We start from the raw sequence: 20,053 nt of genomic DNA on the forward strand, positions 1-20,053 counted from the left end.
CATTTTCCCTTAACCATTATGTGGAAATGAACATCTAACAATGTCTCTCTCTCTGTCTCTCTCTCTCTCTGTTGAGCCACACATGCTACTCCTGAGATACCAGTGATCCTGACTCCTCCCGCCCTCTGGACTGATCCATCCTGGTGTTCTCATCTTTCATCCCCCTGTCAGCCTCCTGTCAGCATCGCCATCTCCTTTGTTCATGCCTCTAATTTACTTGCAATTGTAACTGCCCGCTGGGTTGACACCTATTGCACACCTGTCTGGCCAAGAAGGGGTCTCCTCTCTCTGTGGTCCTCCTCAAGATTTCTCCTATTTTCCCATTTCCCTTTTGGGTTTTTGGGGAGTTTTTTTCTTGCCCGCCATGAGGATTAAGTCAGGGGGTGCATAGCTCTGTGGCCAATGTTCCATTTTTGCTGAAGACAGGTAAACTCACCTGTTGCCTTTTTATAGTGCTTATGCCTGATTAGTGAGCTTACAATTAAGCACCTAAGTGTCTGGACATCTGATGACTGTGTTTGATCGATTGGATCATAAATGTGGTATTTTGAAAGGCAGTGTCTTGAAATGGCAAAGTGACATCATGTTAGATTTCTGTGTATAATGTAGAGAAGTGTGTTTAGTGTTGTGTAAAAAGTGTGAGGCTGAGAATGAGCTTATAGTCACAGGTGGACAAAGTAAACAACTCCATTACTTGAGTCAAAGTATAGATACTCCTGGTCAAATATTACTACAATACAAGTAAAAATTGTTCTGTTCAATTTTTACTTGAGTTAAAGTGCTGGAGTATTTGCTTTTAAAAATACTTAAGTATTCAAAAGTACATTTTCTTTTTAATGTCATCGCATTGTTGTATTGTTGCAACAATGCATTTACAGAGTCTAATGACTCTGAAACAACCTACTGAATGCACTGATTTGCTTGTAGAACCTGTAGAATAAAAAGCTTGTGGAATATGCTACAAAGCCTATGGAAACACAGTTGAACCAAAAGCTTCCGCTATAAAAGACAGTGTATAGCTTCAGTTAAACAAGCACTTAAATTAACTCAGATTGGCCTTAAAAGGATAAACACATCATAATGTTGTAGGCTAGGTTAAATATACTTCCACTACATAGCATTGTCTGAAATGTGAAACAGAGGGATGACCATCGTCACCGCTTGATTGCCGCCCCCGTCGTCCCCCGACTTGTATTGGGACCGGGTCCTATGTGAATCCGCTGACAAATATTACTGTGTATACCTGACAAGTTTAAAGCATATATTTCTGAAAGGATTTTTGTCAGTAACGTTAACTCAGCATTTTCACTAGCTAACTATTAGTATGCGTCAGCAGTGGATTCACACAGGACCCGGTGTTATGCCCCAAATGGTTTTCAAGCCAACTAGTTTCCGTACGTGTTCACACACTGTGTTAACAGTAGAAGTTGTGGTCTGCCTCTGTCACCAGATTCGTCACATATTCACAAACATATAAATTGCAATTTTCAAGTCACATCTCATCTACTGTGGCAAATGATTGTAAGTGTTAGGCGAACACAGTGCGCGAACGCATACAGGGAGCAATTAGCTTGGAAACCAGTTGATTTCAAAAATCTCAGACATGGACTTAAGATATGGCCATGGCTGCTCTGGTGAGGAACCTTTATCTTTATCATCTTTATCTTCCATTGTAGTAGCCATCAGTAAAACCGCCAAGTTCAGTTGTTAAAAAAAATGCAGCACGCACTTGACTGACAGCATTGGAGTAGTTTACTGTGAATGGTTTTTCCCCTGTGATGAACACAATATGGCCTATCGCATTTTAGAAAAGAAAATTCGTCCGCTGACTTCAAAGCTATGTGTTAAAGTAATGAGTAACGAGAACCTTCATAGAAATGTAGTGGAGTGAAAAGTACATATTTGTATTTCAAATGTAGTGGAGTAAAAGTCTTCAAAAAAAAAATAACACTCAAGTAAAGTACAGATACTTGAAAAATGTACTTAAGTACAGTACTCAAGTAAATGTACTTCCTTACTGTCCACCCCTGCTTATAGTTGTGCAGATCTGAGCTGAGGTTTTTGCTCCTTGAGTAACACGTTTCACTAATTGTGAGTCATTTTTAATTTTAATGTGTAAGCAATCGTAAAAAACTGTAATATGAAGTGGACAGGCTCTATGTAGATGGGCTTTGTTAGAAAGTTGCCTGTATTGAATTGTCGCTATGTTCTAGCCTGTCACAGTCAATCTGCCAGTTCACATACACAAACTGTGTGTTTAATAAGTTTGATAAGAAGTTGACGAAATGACTTTTGACATTCAATGGGCTTAATTTACACTGATGTACCTCTTGATTTCGAGAATGTATTCATATGTGTGGTAGTACTCCTTTTTGCATTCAGTAATTTAAATGTCACATAGCAATGGACTGTTGGTGGAAAAAGAAATGAATTGTGAATTCTCTAAAGTGAGTGACTATGTTTGTGTTTTCTACCGCCCTTACGAAAGCAGCAAACTGTTAACGTGTGTGTATGTGTGTGTGTGTGTGTGTGTGTGTGTGTGTGTGTGTGTGTATGCACGTGTAGGTGCGTGCATGTAAGTGTGTGTCAATGTGTGTGTGTGTGTGTGTGTGTGTGTGTGTGCGTGTAGGTGCGTGTATGTAAGTGTGTGTCAATGTGTGTGTGTAATCATACCCAAATTCATAATTCATCTCACAATAAATCAGTAATGACACAAAAGTATGGCAAAAGTGTCAGTGGTTTTTGGGAAACTTTAAATTGTATTTTATATTACTGTAGAATCCCTCTATGCATTTGTCTTATTGGAGTTTTCTTGTCTTTTTTTGTTTTCTCCACTGTCATTTTGATTTGCTGGAAATGCAGTTCCTTTTTTGACATTACAGTGATTTTACTGTGTTACTGCCGTAGGCAGTCATATGATCTTAGATTCACGGATGTTAGAGACATAAATAATTAATTAATAAAATCTGAGCTCCTCCTTTTATGTATTTATCTAAACTTTCAATGGCATCCTGTTTTGTGTAGCTTCTCCATGCAACTGGAATCACATTGGAATGTTTTGTCATAGTGTTCCTCAGGTCACCCTGAAATTTGTACATAAACTATTTCCAGTATTGAATCTGAGAGAGGAGTCAGGGGTGATGCTCCAGTAAGCATATTTCCCCCCTGCTCTTCTGTATTCTTTATATGGGACTGTCTCATCAGAATCAGATGGGTAGAAGGAACCATCACCACCTACTTTAGCTATGCAAAATCCAAGACAGAAGTTGTCTGTACCTCTGTAAGACCAGCCATTAACAGCAGGAGAGCGATGGAAAGGGACACTATGATCCCCAGTGTGTCCCTCTATAGAGTTGGTACAGACGGCATCTCCTTTCTTCTGTTTGACTTGAGCTGTTGCTGTCTGTACCACAGTGATTATGCATTGCTGTTTGGGTTTAATGTAGCTTTTAATCCTGGTAAGGGCTTTGGGATATTCTGCTTTCATGTACTGTTTAACTCCATCTTTAATGAAATTCTCAAAGTGTTTTCTGGGGTTGTGAATGTACAGCATGAAGGTATTACAATGATCTTCTTCAGCAAGTGACTTCAGAATGTGTTTCTCCAGGTGAGATCTGTTCCCACTGAATGCTGGGAAATTAGCCCTGATTTTTCCAGCTAAATCAGTGGCCATCTTACTGTAGACACTCTGTAGGATAGATTCTCTCACTCCACTACAGATTAAACCACCAAGCACTGTGGCAGAGGTTGCTCCTTTGCAGTATTTGTTGAAGACACTGTAGTACTCCGGTCTCTTTTTCCGCACGTAAAGTACTGGATCATTGCATTTCTAAATGTCTTGTAGAGCTCAGCAAACAACAGATCCACCACAAATTCTTTCTTGAATGAATATTTATCATGTTCATGCTCAGTCACACGTTCTTTGACAAGTCGTGTTATCTCCTGAATATAGCTGACACTGTAGCCTTTCTCTGAAACACGTTTGGACTCAACAATGGCCAGTGCTTGATTGATGATAGTGGTTAATAATTGTCTTATGGACTCTTGATCAGATTGTTCCAAGGGTTTAGGTTCCCAAAGTTTTAATGTACGCCTCTGTTTTAGATTAACATATTTAGTGTAAAATCTGATAGAACGAATTGATTTTCTTATCTTTATGCTCCTCGAAGTACTGTTGCATTGATTTCTTCACTTCATTAAGGGTCTTCTCCATTTCTTTCAGAAACACTTTTTCTTCAACATTATGCAGCTTCTTGTTCTGTATTCGAGTATACAACTGCTCTTAAGTATTCTGCATGGCATTCGAGAGACTCCATGTCCATGTTGCATACTCGTCTTCTAGTTTTCTGTACACTGCAATCTTCAGAGTGTTTTTGAAACTGAAAACAAAGTTCTTATTTAACAGAGCAGCCCAGAGGTCTTTCATCTGTGTTTTGAAGTGTGATCATTTCATGCAGATAGCTTTAGAGGCTTTAGCCAGGATAGCTACTTTAAATTCCTGAATGTTTTCACTGCATGATGGGTTTGGTGGAGCCATGGGTGGACTGCCCTCCCAGAGCTGAGCAAAGTACTTCATATCTGTCTGTACATCAAAGCCAATGACATCACTGAAACACTCTGAATCACAGACTTCTTCTTTAGCAGCTAACTGAGTCATCTCATCTAGTTTCTCCTGTAGGCGTCTCTTTCCCTCCTGGTTCTTCTCTCCAGCTGTGATGTCTCCAACATTCTGATGGACAAACACACAGCTGGGAGACAGTCTGACCTGCTTCATCCTCATGAAGGCCTGAACAACATTCTGAAGGACGTCCTGCATCTCAGCAGGGTTCTCTCCAAAGATGTTGATCGATGTCATATTTCCAAGACCAACAACAAATGTGGCCAGTTCATTGTCGTGGTTTTGAGTTGATCTCCCAGCCAGTTCCAGAGCTCAGTGTCCACGACTAGAATGTAGTCAAAGTTCAGGTCTTCCTTCATCTCCTCTGTGACTCTGACCAGCTGCATGAAAGCTCCTCTGGTGGACCTGCCAGCACTGACTGCAAACTGGAGTCCAAACATGGCATTCAGCATTGTGGATTTCCCAGTGCTCTGGATACCCAAAACTGACAGTACAAAGACTCTCTGGTCTCCAAGTCTCTTGATGACCTCATCTAGAACAGCAGTAACCCAGACTACAGGAACATGAGCAGCATCTCCATCCATCCGCTCCACTGGGTGTCCAGATATCATCAGCTCTGCCACAAAAATAGGAAGGTAAGATATATCTGTTCCTTCTCTTTCTCTTTCTTTCGTTGCCTTGTCAGATGTCCAGGCTGCATAGATCTGACCCATTTCTCTAAAGATGTGCTCTAGGCCAAATGTTGCAGCATTCAGTTTATCTGATAAGCATTCCAGTTTGACCTGTTCAATGATCAGTTGTTCTGATTTATCATGTCGCTTTTTCAATGCCAAGACTTCAGACCACTGTTTATTATACTTATGATGGATATCTGAGAGTTTGGCTGTGGTTAAGTCATCCAGTAAGAGGTCTGTAAACCGATAAAGTAAATAGTTTGACAAGTTCACATAGGCCATAGTCCCTCTGATTTCTTCCAAGTTGTTGTAGTGACTCGTATGGTGCTCTTTCTTAGCTCTATGTTGTTTCCTTGAAGCCGATGTAGGTCTTTGTTCTTCTCACACCAGTCATGCCATAGTTTTCCCTGACAGGGCAGATATTTCTGTTTTTTAGAGGACGGATCCTCTCCCTCCAGTAGGTTCATTACCTGGAGTGTAGCTTCCTTCCGTCTCTTACAGTCTCCACTCTCTTCATCTACTGTGATCTCTGTGCCTTTGGCCACGTCCTCAAGTTTAAACATTTTAACCTCCTCAGTCCTGTCAGACAAGATTTTCAGACTCTCTCTGATGGCTTTTTGTAATTCTGTACGTACATCAGACTGATTCCTGTCCTTCAGTCGCATTCTGTACTTTCCTATTCCAATCTTCTCTAAAACACAGCTGTCTTCAGTGAGAAGGAAAATGAGAGGTTTTGGTGACTTGAGGAGCACTGCTACTAAATCTTTCATTTTGACATTTTTACTGAGATCAGCTAGAAAGACAACATTGACTGATGCCTTTTCATTCATAATTTCACTGTTTTTCAGTCATGACAGCATCACCATGGAGATTACAGAATGCTACACAGTCAGTAAAATCATCAATGTCTTTTCCCGAGGAATAATACCAAGCAATCTCAACAACTCCATCCATCAGAAGACTCCATCCTTACTGCTGCCAGGGCAGTGCCTGTGAAAGAATGTGTTGTGTTTTTCATTTATCAGACTGTTCATCAGCTGGGACTTGGATGAAGAAACAGGGCCAAGTCTGACGAAGGACACCATTGGTGTTTCTGCCATGTAGACTGGCTTAGTTCTGCTGGCTGCTTTACAAGAAATGTCAGTTACTGTCCAGCTTTTCTTGATCTGGCGAAATGACCACAGAGGAAACTCAATCTGTTGGGTGAAGGGATTGGGCACAAGCAGAGGCAGGGCATACTGACACTGTGACAGTTTAGTCACCATGAACTGCTGGAGGAACCTGTCAGCACAGTGAAACACGGCCATCTGAATATCCATAGGGTGATCACAGAAACTTGAGCTGAGGTGACTGCATTCATGGTTTGCACATGGGACTCCTGTTTATATATTTCCACTTGTACATTAATTTAGTGAGCAGACAGCTGGTTTGCACAGGGACAGACTTGTATAAAACTATTCAGACTGGAAATTTATAGTGGTTTAACTCAATATATTCGTTATCTATCTTTATCAATTTTTCATCTGTGTGCGGGTTGCCAGGCCTGTAGGCCATACTACCCATAATTCCCTGCTTGACCCCATGGGTAATCTGAACCCATCTTCTCAGCTTTCACTTTAATGGTATTGGATGCAGCAGGGAAGCCAGATACCAGATAAACCGATGATGCAATTTTCGCCATAAAACCGCGGAAAAATCCAAACTGTCTAGCTCCCTCCAGCTCTCTCAGTCGCAGTGCAGCTCTCTAGCAACAGCTCCAGCGGTTCGCTCTAGCAGCGGATGTCTCTAGCAGGTGTTTCTACCTGCATAAAGAGACACCATTACTCCCTGTCATTGGATCTCTCTGGTGAGTGATCCTATCTGGATAAAGAGACACTGTTTCTCTGCCGAGGAAAAGAACAAAGAAACAACGAACGAGATGTTTGTACCGAACTTCCAGCCAAAGTTTAATGTACTTTCTCTCGCGCAGTTGTGACATTAACTTGAACCGGTTAATTATAATGTAATCAACGCAGTATTCAATGGAAGAAACGGCAACCGGATCCCTTTTCATTTCTTAAAACGTCGATGGACTAAATCAAGAACCCTTCAAGATCATCGGACGAGTGACAGAGCCCCGAAGATCTTCAAGCGACAAGGAAAAGAGTTTCTCCATGGACCTGCGCATCCTACTGCTCGTCAGGCCAAGCGATTCAAGTAAGGCTGGCATCTGGGCACACTGTAGTCTTTATGTTGTATGTAGTTAACGTGAAGAAAGTGTTGTTATTTGAATTCCTTAGAGATTTGCATGTGCACACTGTATGTGCACACACAATTCGATTTTTGGCCGCTTGTTATGTTCTTTTGTGTATGACTCATGAAGTATAGATCTTGCATGCGTTCTTTCCCTCTCTCTATCTCCCCTTGTCTGATTACACACACTTCAACTTTGGGATTACAGTTGTTGGGTTTTGGGCCTACTTGAGACTAGCTCTCAAGTTGGAGATCTTTTGTCTCTCTCTCACACACATGCTTCTTGTTGCCCATCCCGACTCTTGTTGGTGCCTAGCACATACGCTTGCGCACTGCACCTTCATACCACCCTCGCTCCTCCCTCTCTCTTCAGTGGCAACTGGGCACACACCCACATACACGCACGTTCTCTCTCTCTCTCTCTCTCCCTCTCTCTCTCACGCACACACACACACGAATCTGTACTCCAACGCTCATTCAGTCTTACACTGAATACTTGTACAATACTTGCCCCGTTACCATCCTATTACTATTTGTGCTTTGATCATTCTATTTGCGGCTGATTATTGATTGCATCATATCAGTATTAGTTTGCCATGTAGTGCTGATCATGTTAATAAATAGTATCATTGAAATAAACTGTTGTCCTGTCTGTTTCTGCTGCAATATTCACTGAATGCCAACCTCTGCCATCAAAGTACTCCAATAGCCTTCATCATCCTGGTTGTTCATGAGTGTTATAGACTCAGTAGTGTAATTGCAATACATTAGTACTACAATACTCACAAATGCTGTAGCACAGTGTTACAACTAGATTATTCTATTAATTTTAGTAGTTTAATTATAAAATATTGAACAACAAAATTAACGGTTAATAATTTTATGAGACCTTTACCAAAGTCCTCCAGTGTCCTCTCCATTACAGTATCATCTCAGTTGATGTCCTGGAGGGAAAGCCAGTGACCGGTTCCACTGTTGTTGATTGTCGCTTCAGAAATACAGCCTAACCATTGCATGGGAGGAGAAAGAAATTGTTATATAATTACTTTACAGTTTAAATTTTACAGCTTATTCATGGATAACAGGGATCTGTCACTCCAAGGCCCTATGTACTGTTTAAGTAACAGGAGATTATATTAATTAAGGTGTACAAAATCTGATTTTTTTAAGACATACTGATTTAGACAAAAAAAATCATTAATAATTTATAATAGTGAATCAGTTTGTTTATTTCAGTGTTTACAGTGAACAATTATATGTTTTTTTTCTTTTTTTTAGCAAAAGATACTCACACACAGGACTATAGACTTAGAGGCTGGATAGGCAATTCAATGATTAACAAGCCCAAATCAGAAATGCTAGGCAAAGGCAAGGCAGAAAACAGGCAGACTTTGGATTAGCACACTATGAATCAGCACAGGTCATGGTGAGGTTAATGATAATCCAGGGGAAAATCCAGCACTCCACCTTAACACAAGGCATATTAACAAAACAGCTGATTAGCACAGGGATTATAAGACCAGCTAGATACTCTTACCACAATAGTCCTTGTTGTTTTGATTACTGTCATATATTATATTGTTGCTATTGTTTTTAGACCTTTGTCCTTTGGTCATACCTTTGTGTTTTAAAGGGAAACCAATTCCTTAAACGATAGAAACTAGATAGTGATTTATCACTGAAGGTTTGAACACTGTGTAGAAAGCAAATGAGTCAGAGAGCCTTGAACTTTGGATTCATATGCTGTTCAATTCATTTTATGGTTTTAGTGTCAATTGCAAGTATGATCATAAAGATATATTATAAGGCAATGACACGGTTGGGAATCAGAACGAAAGTATATAAGACAGGACAGAAATTTAAGAGAGTCTCTCAATATTTACTAGTAATAAAATTACCAGATTGTTAGAGTAAAAGACAAAAATCTCACAAAAATGATTCAAACATGTTGAATTCTGCTACATAAATCCGAATTTATACTATTGATGGTGACGTACATTAATGATAGCTGTCTAAGGCTGTTGGTCAGTAGTTTTTATGATGACAGTGGACCACGATCTAGCTGAGTATTTTGCGTTTAAACCTTCTGATACTGTACAGACTTCTAACCCTCTAACCAGTATTCAGGCTTCACAAATGTTCAGGCAACAAGTAACCAAGCTTCACAAATGTTTTATTACGTTTTATAACCTAATATTGCACAGGCATATACAGTACATATAGTACTTTTATTACTATGAGGAGTGAGAGACATACTGTCTTCACTTATGGCCTATATCCAGTTCAAAAGCAGATGAGTAATAGACTTTAAGTTAACTTGTACCAACAATTGTTGTCATGTTTCTGAGCTCTCTGTCTTTTTCATTTATCCAAACCCAACACTGTTACCATCACATCTTCACTCTCCTGATCTCTGTGGTTTTTCAGTTTACTGGGAATAGACATGAATAAATCTGATGCTACATTTTTAAAATTTGTAGCAGTGTGAGTGTATACAGTAAGAGACCAGGAGTTATTAATATGGTGTTTTACACAGGAAACTAAAACCAATAAAAGAGGCAAATCCTTTCAATTACTGTGATACTACCAACATTAACCTGCTGATTTTGGGACAGTTCTTTCGGGACTGGTTTAAAGAGAGGGTATCAGACTAAACCATGCGAGGAGATGTTATATCATTAAAATGAGAAAACTGCATACTGGAGACATACATGTGTAATGTGAATTTATGAAAACTATCAATGGGTCTAACCAACAGAGGTTGTGAGCAGCTCAGTTTATACATTATTAAAAAATACGTTATAAAAATGCACTGTAATCTGTAGTAGTACAGTTTTCATTACTTATATTGAAAATTAGGATAGAGATCAAATGTAAAACTTTCATGATACACCTTCTTGTTCTCTCTCTCTCTCTCTCTCTCTCTCTCTCTCTCTCTCTCTCTCTCTGTCTGTCTCTCTCCTTGTCCATGCCATCCACACAGGACAACCGCAACGCTCAACTCTGTTTTGTTTCTTTCATTGGCTTTATTTTAATTCATACTGTTCCTGTGTTCAGTTGTCCCTAAATACAGTTTTGGTCGTTACATTACAGAGGGCAAATAGCCTTTTCTTTTCCTTTTTCCCCCTGATTGGCTGTTTTTGATTTCAATTAAACCAGGTCAGCGGCTGACTGGAAGACTCACTTTTGTTAACTATGGGAGTTAGGTAGGACCTTTCCACCAAGATTAGGCTCTGGCTTGAGATTTCCTGTACAGTCATTGTCTGCCACTGCCTGTTCCCATAACTTGGTTTTCCTCTTTAACTGTGTTTTGGTTATGTTCACCGAGTATTATCAGCTGAACGGATGTGTATATTGTTCTAAATAAACACTGTTTTGTGTTTTTTATTTTGGAGAGCTGAATAAGACAGATGTTCTCATTTCAACCAAACAGACTTTATGTGGGGTTGCAGGAAATTTTCCTCCTACAGATTCACTCACTCCTTATTCACTCATTCCCACAGTCCAGATTTATTTATGTTTCATATTGCAATCAATATGGAAATGAGAGCATGTCCTCCATGATTTTAAACCAAATTGGTTTTGTACATCTTTATTTATTTATTTATTTGTATTTATGTATGTAAATATATTTATTCATGTATGTAGATATATTTATTTATATTTATTAATGTAAATAAAAGTTGTTTGATTTTATAATGTTTGTCCTGTGAGCTGTTCCTCTATATGGAAGGCTCTAGTGGCTAAGAAATTGAACTGTGTTCTGGCCTAAATACACGATCAGTGTTTGGAGCTTTTGGCCAGATGTGGCCGCTGGCTAAGTTGCTTAATGAAAAATATTTATCATTTCACCGCATTCATTTCCTGGCCCTCATTATCACAGACCCTAACCCTAAACATGACCTAAAGTGTTTTTGTTGACACTTGTCATTCTTATTCACATTCCTTATTCTTTTAAATGAAACTCATCACAGTTTTAATTCTGTCCTTTTTTTATAGAGATGGAGAGAATGTGGAGGGGAGAGGGACAATCAGAGTTTCTTCCATAATCTGTGATCAGTAGCAGGAGTGAGAGAGACTACTTCATTTTGATATACTAATGATCCCATTCTTCAGGTTTGGCTTTCTGTCTTTGCCCAAACATCATCTGTGGTTTAAACAAACAAACTAAACATTGCTAAGTATGTATTATTTATAATGCAGTCTTGTTTTTTCTCAAATGTGTACACTATACATATAATTCACAAATTCACTGCATTTCTTTTCACTACATTCATCTCTCATTAAACTAAGAGTCTTTGCTGCTGTCAGAATTCTTATAACCATTAAAATGTAGCTAATGACTTATAACAGTGTGTAGTTTTCTCCAGACTGTTTTAGGTCACTGGTTGAGTTTCTCAGTCACAGTTCATTTTGAGTTACTCTGAATCGCACAGTAATCTCCCTAAAACAGTTAAAACAAAAACAACGTGAAGAAAAGTTGATACATTAAAGTTCTTGCACAACAGCTGCAAAGTGATCTCACATGATTGCTACAAGATAACAAGATCACATAACTTGTGGGTGTTTGGCTGTCTTGCTCTGACATATGGTCACATTAAGAACACAGAGGATATTCAGGGTTTGAAGGAAAATTCACGAGTATATTCTGATAGTTACAGAAAACAAACAAGCAAACAAAACTGACATATTTGCTAATTTGATAATATTACTTGAATCTGGTGCAGTTGGGGCTGGCACTGGATAGAAATGTATTTACACTTCTAAAATAATAAATAAACAAAGTAATTAGGTGTATATATCCAAACTTTCAATGGCATCCCCCTTTGTGTATTCCATCCACTCATTAGGAATCTGACCGCTACCCTGGAATGACTCTCTGTAGTGTTTTTCTCAGGTCAGTCTGAAACCGTCAAATAAACCACTTCCAGTATGGCAGTTCAGAGAGGTCAGGAATGATGCTCCAGTTAGAGTATGGTGGACCCTCTCTTCTGTATTCTTTATATGGGACTGTCTCATTGGAATAAGGTGGCTGAAAGCAGCAATCTCTTGCTACTAAGGTGGTGCATGAATCAATAAAAAAGTGTGAGCGATGGAAAGTGACACTGTGATCTCCAGGATGTCCCTCTATAGTGTTGGTACAGATGGCTTTACAGAAGGGACACTGCACCCAGCAGCACTGACAGAAGTGTTTGCTGAGAATCTCATCAGGCCTCTCCCTGAACATCCATGTTGAGTTCAGACAGACTGGTGAAGCTGCTGTTCAGCTCTTCAATCACTGTGTTGAGTTCTCTTTTCACCACCTCCAGTGATGTCCTGACAGTTCTGACCACTGAGGTGATCTGTACTGTATTCTAGTTCATCAGTGAGACTGTCTGAAAATGTCTTCAGCCACATGTTGGCATCTCCATTCTTCTGTTCAACTTGAGCTGTTGCTGTCTGTGCCGCAGTGATTATGCATTGCTGTTTGTGTTTAATGTAGCCTTTAATCATGGTGGGGGATTTGGGATGATCTGCTTTCATGTACTGTTTAACTCCACTTCTGATGAAATTCTCAAAGTGTTCTCTGGGATTGCGGATGTACAGCAGGAACTTGCCAAAGTTCTCCTCTTCAGCAAGTGACTTCAGAATGTGTTTCTCCAGGTGAGATCTGTTCCCACTGAATGCTGGGACATTTGTCCTCATTCCTCCAGCTGAATCAGTGGCCATCTTACTGTAGACACTCTGTAGGATAGATTCTCTCACTCCACTACAGATTAAACCACCAAGCACTGTGGCAGAGGTTGCTCCTTTGCAGTATTTGTTGAAGACACTGTAGTACTCCGGTCTCTTTTTCTGCACGTAAGGTACTGGATCATTGCATTTCTAAATGTCTTGAAGAGCTCAGCAAACATATTTCCTGCATGCTCACGCACATGGAATAACAGATCCACCACAAATTCTTTCTTGAATGAATATTGACCACGTTTATGTTCAGTAACACATTCTTTGACAAGTCGTGTTATCTCCTGAATATAGCTGACTCTGTAGCCTTTCGGTGAAACAAGTTTTGACTCGACAATGGCCAGTGCTTGACGGATGATAGTGGTTATTAAGTACATCTCTTCTTTGGGAAGCAAATGTGTCCGTCATCAATATCTCTATTTAATTCTTGTCCTTGTCATCTTCCTCAAACATTCTCTGTAGTTCTCCTTTGTTCTTTTGTTGTACTTCAAGGTTTACAGGACCTGGATCAGGGTTGAGACATCCATACCCAATCTGATTTTCTCACCAGAGCTGGTTTGAGTCATCATCACTGGCTGTGCTACCAGCCTGATAACCTCTCTTCTGTCCCTAGCAGATGGGCGTTCTTGCTTCTTTAGAGTGTCTTTTATGTGTGATGGCATGATATTCCAAGGTATGCTGAAGCTGAAGTGCCTGTCATTGTCCAGTTCTGACGGTGTCACATCACTGTTACTGTTGGAGGGCATTGAGTTGTCAACATACAGATCTGTAATGAACAATATTGTTTTCGGTCCGAACAGCTGTGGTTTTCACAAATACCCCTGAAGTTGTTACTGGGACAACACATCTTCCAAATTGCTATTGTTGCCACATCACATCACATCATAGTACCACCCATTCCCCTTCCCCTCTGTTACTCTACCATAGCTGTATTTGCACTTGCCTGCATTTGCAGAAGTGGTACACCTTGGTGCTGACTGTGAGCTTTCAGGAGAGCTTGGGAGAGTCCCCTCCTGAAAATCTCTACCTGAATTCCCTGACAGGGCTAGAGAGCAAGTCAAGGCTGTAAAAATATATTAATGCTTTAGTGTAGTTGGTGTCCTGTTAAAGATATTCACAGATTAGAAGTGCATATTAGGCGCTTTCGAACCGGAGGAACTTTTCCATAGTTCTTAGAACTGTTGGAGAAAGTACCCCCTTTTTCATGTGTTCACACCGCAGGAACTTAGAATGATTATAGTTCTAATAACTCCGTTTTTTTAGGGGCTTTTTTAGCTCCTACTTCAGGGTAGGTACTTTCGCAGCGCAATAGGAACCTTGTGATGTAGGTGTACAGCCATTGGTCCAGACGCAGGTATACGATGATTGCAACCGCCATTTTTAAAGATCCGTATGAGATATAAAGTATTGGAACGTAAACATTTAGTTTTTGATATTTGTGTCCAAGAATGTCTGAAATTGTAGGAGGGGAGACATGGTTTTTATGTGTTATTTTACCAGTATTTTATATCTCCCAACAATGACCATTTCTGCAACGTCCAGTGTATATTTGTACATTGAAGAGGTAGTATACACTCCGCTTCGGTAGGTGCTTGTGTGTCCGCTTGTGTGACTGTGATCCGAATTTTAACCTAAAATAAGAATGTGTTTATCCAGCTTACGATTTGAGGGCTGCGGCAGGGAAAAAAAAAAACAAAAAAAAAAAAAAACACGATGTTACGAGCAAGCGTCAGGCACAAGCGCTGTGCTAGCACCCGAAAACTACTATGTCCACCGAGTCATTCACTGCTATTACAGTGGTAAATGCATAAATGCAGGGGGACATTTTTTTCCCATTGGACAGGTACTGTCGCCATACAGTTTTATTTTCCCTAATGAGAAGGCAGTTATATGTCTAATGTGCACTCAATATTTCTGTCATTCAAATTCAATAAAACTGGTTAATTGTGTATACTGTAGTCTCGTTTGTCGATTTCTTTTGCTGCAACAATGGCATTTTTTCCCCCTTTTGGAGGTATTTAAAATATCTTAAAAGTCATTAAATTTGTACTTAAAAATGTGCAGCTATCCATGGTTAGACGTAAACAACAGCTCTTAGCTGCTGCACCGTCTGCCGGCTTACGTCACTTCAGCGTTCCTACTGGCGGTGCGAATGCAAACAGAAAAAAGACCCTAGAACGTATGTAGTTCTAGGGGAAGTTCCCCAGGGGGTAGTTCCTATCAAACGAGACCCTAGAACTGTGCGGTCCGAAAACGCCTATTGTGTGCTAACTCAAGAAATACCCTGCTTTCTGCCACTATGCTCATTTTATTAGAGTGGAAACAGCCCAGCTCTGAGTGGATATAATGCTATATCATGATCAGGGGGAAAATGTGTTGTTAATTTCTGCATCCACCCCAATACAATGGAGGTTGAATGGACTTGTTGTGCTCACAGCAATGAAAGATTTAAACAATTAAAACATTCAACTGGGTTAACCAACATGACAATTTTCATAGAGACTACACATTCAGTAGGAGGTAGTTCCAACAAAAATGTGGTACAATTAGGTCTGTAAATTATGCAGAGCAACAGGGATACTGTTTCTGGAAAGAGAAAACATTGAATCTTTAGTAATGTGAGCATCACTGAGAAAGAGGTGGATATCTCAAGATAAAGATGTCTCAAAACCTGGACATTAAATCAGAACTGTCTGCACTGGTAGATGGCACCACTAGAGGTATGTAAGAGGATCTATTGTTTTTCATTATTTGATTGCACCAGTCCTTTAATATACAGTATATTGTCATCACTACATCATAATTTTACCTACCTTTGACATGAGGGTGACGTTGAGGTGTGGCCTGTGATGATGGGGAGCTTGCAGGAGAGCTTGGAAACGACTCATGCCCTGAATAATTTCTTTCTGAATGGCTGAGCAGGGCTGAGGAAAAGTTAAAATGGAAGTCTGACATCAACGTTTATACATATTTGCTTTTAACACTGCATAATTGTTACCTTCACCAATAAGTAACAAATATTTTGTTTATCAAGCGAAATGATGAAAATATGGTATGTCCAGGCTATAGTTTTATTAAATAAATGTATGAATGAAAGCAACATCTTACATCAAAAAGTGTTCAGTACAAGAATATTCTTGGTCACCATGCATTGCAATGTAATCTAACACTAAAAAATTCCACCCTTCATGAAGATTATAATTTCAAAAGGTGCAGATCTAATTCTCATTTTGGATGCTGCAGTTTGCGCTGCTGTTGAATTGTACTGGATTACACTAAGATCTTTCTGATATTTTGTCTGCCTTCATTAATACAAAAAAGACAGACAAAATCTGAAACACCAAGATTTAAACAGCACCAAATCTATAGCTTCCAAAATAAAGTTGAGACAACTAAAAGCAATTCCAACAAAACTCACAGTAGAACCTTTTTGATGGCTGGATTTAATTCAGGGTTGTTAAGATTATACAGCATCAAATGTGGCTTGGTTAACCAAATAAGCTATACATGTCATCAGTATAACCTGGAATATACAGAGGAGCAGCTAACATTGTTTTACTTACCCCTGGCATGAGCAAGAAGCTTCCTTGATTCCATCTTCTTCAAGACACCTTCAAGGTCATCTGGTTCCACAAAACCCAAATCATCTACTAAGCTCACACCAATGCTTTCAAGTGTATCCAGTAAAGGCTGCACTTGGTGGTTTGGTAACACAGTTGAAATCAATCTCACCAGATCTTCCATCACTGCAAAAAATCTGTATGTATACCCACATGTCAGTTTCAGGTTAAGGACAATTCATTTTGAGTGCAACCTCTGTAGACTGAGTGTGAATACCAGTGAGGAGATGAATTTGTAAACATCTTTTAACCATTTGGCCACAGGAAGCACACCATTTGCAGTCTAAAAATGTTTTTGATTGTGTAATTGTCAAGTGCATGATAATCTCAAGCAAAAAAAAAAAAAAAAACAGATACTGAAAATCTGGTCAACACCAGTTAGTGGACCAACACATCAAATAACACTACTCATCCAAAACACTGTGTTTAAGGGACAGGACTGTCATTCCACACAGACTGTACGCAGTGGAAGTGGATAAAAATCCAAGCAGTGTTCAGCACTGATCCAAAGCATCTGTCTTGCTGCTTCCCCAATACTGTAGAGGCCATACTGCGGCATGTAGGCTGAAGAGTGTGGGCTCAAAAGGAAATAGACAAGCTTTTTGTCTTAGATCAGAATGAGCTTAATCTGTCCAAATTCCACACAGTCATCATTCTTTGTGCAAAGAAAGAATTTCTTTTTATAAGATGTACCCATCAACTGCACCTCAGTGGACACCAAATCAGGATCTGGGAGCAAATTTTTCACTTGTAAAGTTGGTGCAAAGAAAGAGCTTGCATTCAGATATGCCTGAAGTAGCTGATGGTTGTTTGCAAGTGTCTGACAGACATTTTTGAAATTCTGTTTCCTCCCCAAGCATCTTTTGAAGCATGAGTGTTTGCTTTCAAACCTCATGGTCCACAACCTAATAAGATAATTTGAGAATCAAAGAAGGATAGTGGGTAAGGTAGTTATTTTTGGTTTAAGTTTCTCAGCTGCAAAGATTAGTATCCTTGTTTCCAGATAATCCTGAATCTGAGTGCTGAGGAAACTTATCTGAGCTACAGATATCCTGGGGGCAAAGACCAGATCAACAATCTCTTCAGCTGAATCATTAGCTGCCACACCTGCTCCTCAGTGTCTTTGACTCTGTCACCAATGATCTACTAAGTCTCAAAAGACACCAGTTCTCTGCTGCTTGTCCACCAACTTTACTACCACCTTCAGTAACTTCAGAAGGAGAAGAACTAGCATCAGAACCTTGATACCTGAACTGTCTGATCCGTCTGTTCAGCTGTCTGTAGGTAAACCATTTTTGTACCTTCACAAAGTGCTGAATGTAAATAGCAAGATCATACGCAACAACACCTTCAAACAGGTCATGACCTATGCAAGGTGGGAGGCCTGGCTGGAAATGGAAATATTCAATGGCTCGAAATTAGCAAGTGTAAAGTATACACCTACTGTTAGTACTTCCTCATGAACTTTGTGTTTTGTCTCCCCCTGTCTGCCGGTGTTGACGCAGTGTTGTAGGTTTGTTTTGGGGTTTTTTTTTTACCATGTGCAGTTTGTTTATTTTCATCATGTGCTCCTGACTCCGCCCCTCAGTCGATACCCCTTACCTTACACACCTGTTCCATGTTTCCTGATTGCCCTCTGCCTATTTAAGTGTGCCAGTTTTTCACTAGTGTTTGTCAGTTCGTCTCACTGTTTCTGTGCTTAAGTGTTTTGTAATAAACCACCGTTTACAGAGAAATTTGTCTGGATCTGTGTTTGAGTCCCTGCCTGTGTCCTGACACCTACAATCTTGTGCTTTCGCCTTGCTGATCCAAGAGGGTTTACAACCTCAAATGTGTCTTGGTACAATATGAGCTTTAAGGTTAAACCTGGCTCTATAAAAAGGCTGTTTGCTTGAAAACAGTTCCATCATTTACATCAGACAACACAGTAGATGCAACATTACTGTGGGACTTTGCACACTCTTGCCTCACAACAGGGTCTTTTAACAATGCTTTTAAAGTTTCCTTGACAGGGATATACTGCACGTAGCAGTCCCTCCAATTCTCATCTGTGCCTAGATGAACAGCCTGTGGCTGCACGTAGGGATAGTTTTGTTGGAAGTACTGCTGTCTTCTGTACTCCATTGAGAGATGAGAGCTGCATGATGAATGCAAATCTGCCCCACGCAAACAAGTCATTACAACTTTTATGTCGGTCTCTGACAAGTTGGTTTTATAAGCTAGTATGCCTGTGGTCTGTTTCTTGGTGAACTCTTGGTGAATGGCATTCAAACTGTTTACCTCTTCAACTATCAGTTGTACAGTGGATGATGGAATGAGGCATTTTGCCTGCAGTTTTGTGAAAAACATGCAAAGATATAATGTTCTCATTTCTGTATCATTTAAGACATTGTCAGGTTCCATTCCACCTTGTTCCAAGTCAAAATTGCTTTCTTCTTCACAAAGTTCTTGCCCTGCACTCACTTGCTATGTAGAAAGTGTAGGATCTACGCACAACTCTGTGTCCTGTTTATGAACTCTTGAGATATGGGCAGTGAATGATGAACTGACCTTAAAAGTTTTGTAACAATTTGCAAATGGACACTTCACCATTTAAATTTTCATGAGATGTGATCTAAGGTGTTTTAGCAGATCTTTCATATGTGTGCACTGTGTCTGACAACCTGAGGTTCCACAGTAAAATGTTTAACCTACATAATTACCTTGTGAAGTAGAGGTTTTGTGATTACAGTAGACATGTGCTCTGAAGGCACTGAACTTAAGAAACTGTTGTTTACAGTCAGTATAACAACATGGATACTGAGCATTCGCTTCATGTCTATGCAGTGTCTGATGATCAACATAACCCTTTACTGTTTTCAAAGATATTCCACAGTAGAGACATGCAAAATTGCTAGTCATTTTGGAGGGGGTTATGACTGTTTTTTCTTTCTTTCTTTCTTTTTTTTTTAATTCGGCAAGCTTTCACAGACCTCGGTTACAGACTGCACGCAAACATGGCCACCATAACTGAATCCGCCTAACCGCGCATATGTTGAGGAAAGCACAATGCACTAAACAATTTTCTATACAAATTCTCTTAACGTCCTATTTAACATTTAGCGTCGACGCTTTAAATAAAAAGAAATTACTCATTACCAGGTCAGAGTGGGTCAGAGGACAACAATGGTGTTTCATCATTTCTC

The 20,053-nt window shown here is 39.7% G+C and overlaps 1 pseudogene; it reads right to left on the reverse strand.

Annotated features, from left to right (window-relative positions):
• Positions 1-3,073: 3,073 nt before the first annotated feature.
• LOC115829259 (interferon-induced very large GTPase 1-like) lies at positions 3,074-6,973 on the reverse strand (annotated as a pseudogene).
• Between the last annotated feature and the right edge of the window lie 13,080 nt (positions 6,974-20,053).

Source organism: Chanos chanos, chromosome 16 (assembly GCF_902362185.1).
Source record: "Chanos chanos chromosome 16, fChaCha1.1, whole genome shotgun sequence".
Taxonomy (NCBI): Eukaryota; Metazoa; Chordata; class Actinopteri; order Gonorynchiformes; family Chanidae; genus Chanos; species Chanos chanos.